The sequence below is a fragment of the Sceloporus occidentalis genome, unplaced genomic scaffold (genome assembly GCF_023333645.1).
Source record: "Sceloporus occidentalis isolate IW3139 unplaced genomic scaffold, rSceOcc1.0.p SCAF_219, whole genome shotgun sequence".
NCBI lineage: Eukaryota > Metazoa > Chordata > Lepidosauria > Squamata > Phrynosomatidae > Sceloporus > Sceloporus occidentalis.
In genome coordinates, this window is record NW_028317199.1 from 268,542 (window position 1) to 274,331 (window position 5,790).

Genomic DNA, 5,790 nt, shown 5'->3' on the forward strand with positions numbered 1-5,790 from the left:
GAGAGATCACACACCTCTTTCCAGTGCTTCCTTAGTCATGAGTATCCCATGCAGAAAATTCCTTTACCTGGAAAAAATGCATTTAGGATTATTTCAGACAAGGGATTTTCACATGTACTTCAATTGTCGTTTGGCCCAACTGGAAGCCCCCAGTTTCTTGGTTTACAGGAGCTGTGTTTGGCACGTAAGTAGAGGTAAGGCTTTACAACCTATTAAACGGTATTTATGTAACTGAACAAAGCTACTGAACACGCACACACTGGGATACCTACTTACAGAAGGGATTATATAGATCCCTGCTGGTTTACTCTGCCATATCTCCTGTAGAATCTTGTTCCTGCTAAATTGACAGATATAAAAGTGGCTGATCAAATCTTTTATGGTTACAAAACAAATCACTGATTCTAAAACAGTGTATGCGGCATTATAAGCAGCACTATATCTTGTGGACCTCTGAAATATTATTGATTATCATTGAAGGGAATACATCACTTATGATGTTGCAAAATAAAGAACAAAATTGGACCTTTTCTCCAGAACAGAAATTCATCAGTATTTGTATACCTAATCTGCTGACAACACACATTTTTTAGATGGGTCCTTGACAAAAGTTTTTTTTTCTCTATTTAATATCATATTAATGCTTTACAAAGCTACGGCATTGAAATAAGGCATTCTGTGTATTAAATTGTTTATGACATGACATTGTCATCCCAAAATGTGCGGTGCTCAGGCCCCTGTATCATAAATCTAAAATGGAATAGGGCTACCCAGAGATGCTGGGCATTGAAATATAAAACATAACATAATTCAGACGAACAGAAGAATGTCATTGTGTTATAGGTACTTTTGCCCCAAGATAAATTAAACTAAGTCATCAACATTAGGCTGGTGCAATTAAATCAGACACATGGTAGGCACGTTTCTTTAATATCCGCTCATCGGGTGACAGAAATATTCATCACCCTCCTCAAACAAGCAATAATTAAAATCCAACATCTCAAACATCCAGTAGGATCATAGTAATTACAAATCTAGGAACACGTAATAATCTATAGATCTAATCATATCGTGAAAAACGTTACTCCAGATTTGAGGGTTTGAATGTTTTTCTCCCTTCATAATTGAAAAGCATGTTGCTTAATTTGATTTATTACAGCCCTTCGATATATCTGCTACTTGCTGATGGAACCCGACCAAAAGATAGTGTATCTGAACACTGTTCAACTGTGATACGGTAGGCACAGTCTGGGCACGACACCCGAGCTGGATTAATGTATAGCATTGGAATTAACATCATAAATAAAAGGGAATTGTCACTTTCACAGCTTTTAGCATAAAAAAAAAACATTTACTGAAGTTTTCCCACTTAGACAAAACATTAATTGCGTTCTGCGGTATGTTAAGTAAATAAGCCTTTGCAGATCTAGTTTTCCCTCACAAGATCACAACTTTTTCCATCACAACAACCAGTGCCTACTTTTGTGTTACTTTAGCAGCCTCATTGTAACCCACCGAGGCGTCATGGGACAGGCAAATGGATATCTAGTATACAAATAGTATCTTCAAAAGGTAGGCAATGCCTTTATACATTTTTAACATACAAAGAAAATGAAAAAATATAGTGTAATAGTGTTATAATAAGAAAAACGGATATGATGTAATAAGTTATGCAGTATGGCACTCTGATCCTCCCCGGTATATATGTTCCATTCGAAGGTACTCTTTGTATAGGGATAGCTTAAATTCATCAAACTTTTTAGATAAATCAAAGAAAATATGTCTTGCTTGTCAAGGTTCTTATGGTTAAATATGACTCTAATTGTTGTAATTCTCTAGCACTAGGATGTAAAACCCAGCTGTGTCACCATATATCCTATGCAATCAGTGTAATCACTGATTATCTGTCAGTACGGACACTGCTGAATGATGTCTGTTATTAACACAATGAACGAAGACTTCCAGGAACAGATTGTTCTGTACAAATGCCATACTATTCATTACCAAGGCAGAAACAAATAAATAATATGCATTAGCAGCAGTGTGGATGGGTTTCCGAAATCACTGCTTTTCTAAATAGGACAAATATAGCAGTGTTACTAAGTTTAGTGTCTTCGGCTGATGAAGGTATCTTACATTGGGGTAATCCCAACACCTGCCTATACCCCATACCTTGGATCTCTGTGGGCAAAGCTCACTCTTCGTACCAGTTTCACATTGTCCCAGGTAAACGGCAAAATGGCCATTGAGCACCCTAGGCCAATGTCCAATTAGCCATCCAAATCAGCCAACGTAATGTTTAAGCGTGCAGCCACATGCGACATTCCCAAGACATTGATGGCAAAAGAGGTATTATTTAACTTGTTTAATTATTTGCAGTGAAACTTTTTTATCCTCATTTTGTCCTTAGCATACTCGCCAGCTTACACTGACAGACTGACTTTGCCGAAACAGCTGTCCATGAGCGGTGATCCGGCTTCTGCAATTCCGTCCTGGGCTTTGTTTAAAAGCTGTCTAGCATTGCAGACATGAGCTCTAAGGGGTCCGTATAAATAGTGAATTTAGAGACAAAATGCAGTTGATTGTTAAACTGAGTTCCAGGTATCTATCCAGAATCCCATGCACTATATGATTTCTGTGGGAACACAAGTCCTTAGGCTCGCCTGGTAGATGTAAGTGGAGGGTTTTTTTTCACACTTTTCTTGTCCTGGCCATAACATATTTCGAGTGTGACCCACTTCTGGTAGATGTCTCTACCCAGTATTTGTTTCTGTGCACATTCTAATTTAGCTAGTATAAATGTCACAAGAAACTGAACACCTCTCAAGTGTCCTCTTTGAGGTTGGAGAGGTCCTCCCCTGACGTCACACTGAACTGTGAAATTGATTGAGGTCTGTGGTGTCAAGCAAAGCCTTTAATCACAGTGCACCAGGATTTGACATCATATCCCAGTGTCTGGCTTAACTACTTCACAAGGGGTAGGGCCCAACCTGTACCTGTGACCCCATTTATACCTGTGACCCCAACAAAGGTCCCAGTTTGGACTCTTGAAATAAGGGAATTGTTAGGATATGTCACCAGCAGAACATAAATATCTGTCAGCCCTTCTCTCACTAAATCATACTACTGGCAACTGTGCCTTGGCATTGTTATCCTTGTACTTGTCTACAAATATAGCTGTGAATCTGTCGCATTCCATTTACAGGTCATGTTTTACAAGTTGTGCCTTCGGCAGTCTGAATTCTTTTTTGGAGTTATTTTGAAATGAAAACTAAAAGAGTCCATCTTATATGTCATTTGGCATGCTCATGCACACACAACCCTTTGAGCCTTTGGTGTTTCAAACTATTTGATGTCCAGTCTGTGACTTTGTACTTTGTAGTGTCTTTCTGTGGAATGGAGGTCCTTTTATTTGTTACCTTGGGGATTTGGACTTTTATGTGTAAAGTAGAAAAAGGTCTTACAATTCCACTGTCTCAACCAAATCCAACAACACACAAGAGTTCATTTGTGTTAATTAAAGCTGGGCTTATTCTATTGAGTGTTATAAAACAAATAAATGGAAATGATGACATGGTTTTTATCTGCCATCAAATGCTATGTTTAATCTGATTCAAACTGGATCAGGACTCTCCTCACCTAATGTATCGGGTTGTCTTAGTCTGTCAATTATAGCTTTATTATACCCCTTGAATGTATGGGCTGTAAGAAGCTCTGCGGAAATTGTTGGGACTCTATAAATAAAAGTATTAATAATAACAGATATATTTTAAGAAGCATGACACACCGAGGCAGTACATGTTCTCCTATTATGTATATCTCCTATTTAGGAGATTTAGGAGACAAGTCACCTATTTCTTTTCCAGAAAAAGTTAAGGCAAAAACTGTGCATCACATGATATAACACTAAAAATTAAAGGTCAAATATGCCAAAATGTAGAAATACCAAAAACCATTCTTTTCAAAGTCCACAACCCTAAAGTGCTACCATGTATGAAATAGGTGTTGGGATCCTGGGGTCCACTTGGCCACTCATTTATCCCTATATATGTTTGGTGCTGAAATGTCTTAGCTGAACATAACACATTATCAGTCTGCAACCACAAAAGGCAACAGAGAAAAAAGAATTACAAAGTGGTATGCCACTAAACTGTATGCCGTTTTACATGTACATTCTGGACCATAGAAAAAAAAAGGTTAGACGTTTAGACATATCTAAAGAAATGTAAAGCATCATAAAGACAATCACACTGCATGTGGGCCAATAAAAAGCAATGCAATTTAAAAAACAAGTTACCACATGACTTGAATTTTACAACAATATATCCAAATAAAGATTCAAACTTTTCAGAATCACAACTTATTCCTACATTATTAAACTTAACTGTTTTTGGATGTCTTTTGGAGACGCAGTGTTTTAATCTGATTATTATACCCATTGGTTATGTCATGGATTTCATGGATCCTGGGTTGCAATTCAGAGATACATCTGCTAAATGTGTTAGTCAGGGCTGTATCTCGGCCTAGGAATTTGTTTTGGGACAAAGTTGGCTCTGGGAAGTTGTTTGATGGCCGAGACAAACTGGCAGATGGCAGAGACAAGCTGGTAGATGTCAGAGATAAGCTGCTTGGGGAGAAAGATATCAGACAAGTTTTTGGGGGACAAAGATGTCAGGGACAAGCTATTTAGGTACAAAAATGGCACTGTTTAGCTATCTGGACATATACTGTTAAGTTGTTTAGGGACAAAGATACCACTGATAGGATGTTGGGGGACAAACATGGCAGAGACAAGCTGTTTGGGGACATAAATAGCAGAGTCAAGCTGTCTGGGGATAAAGATAGCAGAGACAAGCTGTTTGAGAACAAATTATCACACTGTGGAAAGGGTGGAGTTTACAGAGGAAGAGGTACAGCCTGGGCAGGAAGGGGTGGGACAAAATAAGTTTAGGGGGCGGCTGAGTTTTGTGAGGCCATGGGCAGCACAAAACCTAAATACACCACAGCCTTAGCACCCACCTTTATTTTTTGTAATTTGTGCCCTGGGAGTTAAATAGCTTTTTATTGAGTATTGGTTTAACGTGATTTTATGTACATCAAAAGCGTACTTTTTAGATAGGCAATTGAATCTAGCTCCTTGTGACTGTTGAGTAATCCAGTATAAAAATACCAAGAGCACAAGAACCACATTGCATGGCTATGCCAAAACAGTAAAGTCACCAAACCTAGATTCCTAGATGTTACTTTTAATAACTTTAAATAACTTGTTAGAAAAACAAATTGCACAGTTATTATTAATTATATACAGTATTTGCACCTTTCCTCTTATATCACTTACCACTCAATTAAATATGGATTCATTTTAGAATTAACTAGATACATAAGGAGCTGTGTGTAAAAAGTCACTTAAACGATCAGGACTCGTGTAATCTTATTTGAACTTTATTGGAAAGTAAAACAAACATAGAATACATATGTGATTACTGGCTCTCGTCATCAAGATGATGGTAAAACTGGTCCTGTACATTGTTTTTGAATCCCGCACCCTGTCATTTTTTTCATACCCCCTCCCACTTAGATGGTGATTACTACAGACATAACAGTATTCAAAAACAATAACAGCCCCACATTGACAAGCCAAAATAAAATGTGTTCATATTTATAATTTAGTGCATATTCTTAAAATGAGTTAATTAAAGTCCATTTAATCCTGTTCACATATTATAATTAAAGTAAAACATTGAGGATACAAACAATATTTAAAATGCAAGTGATACTCAGCACACTGGT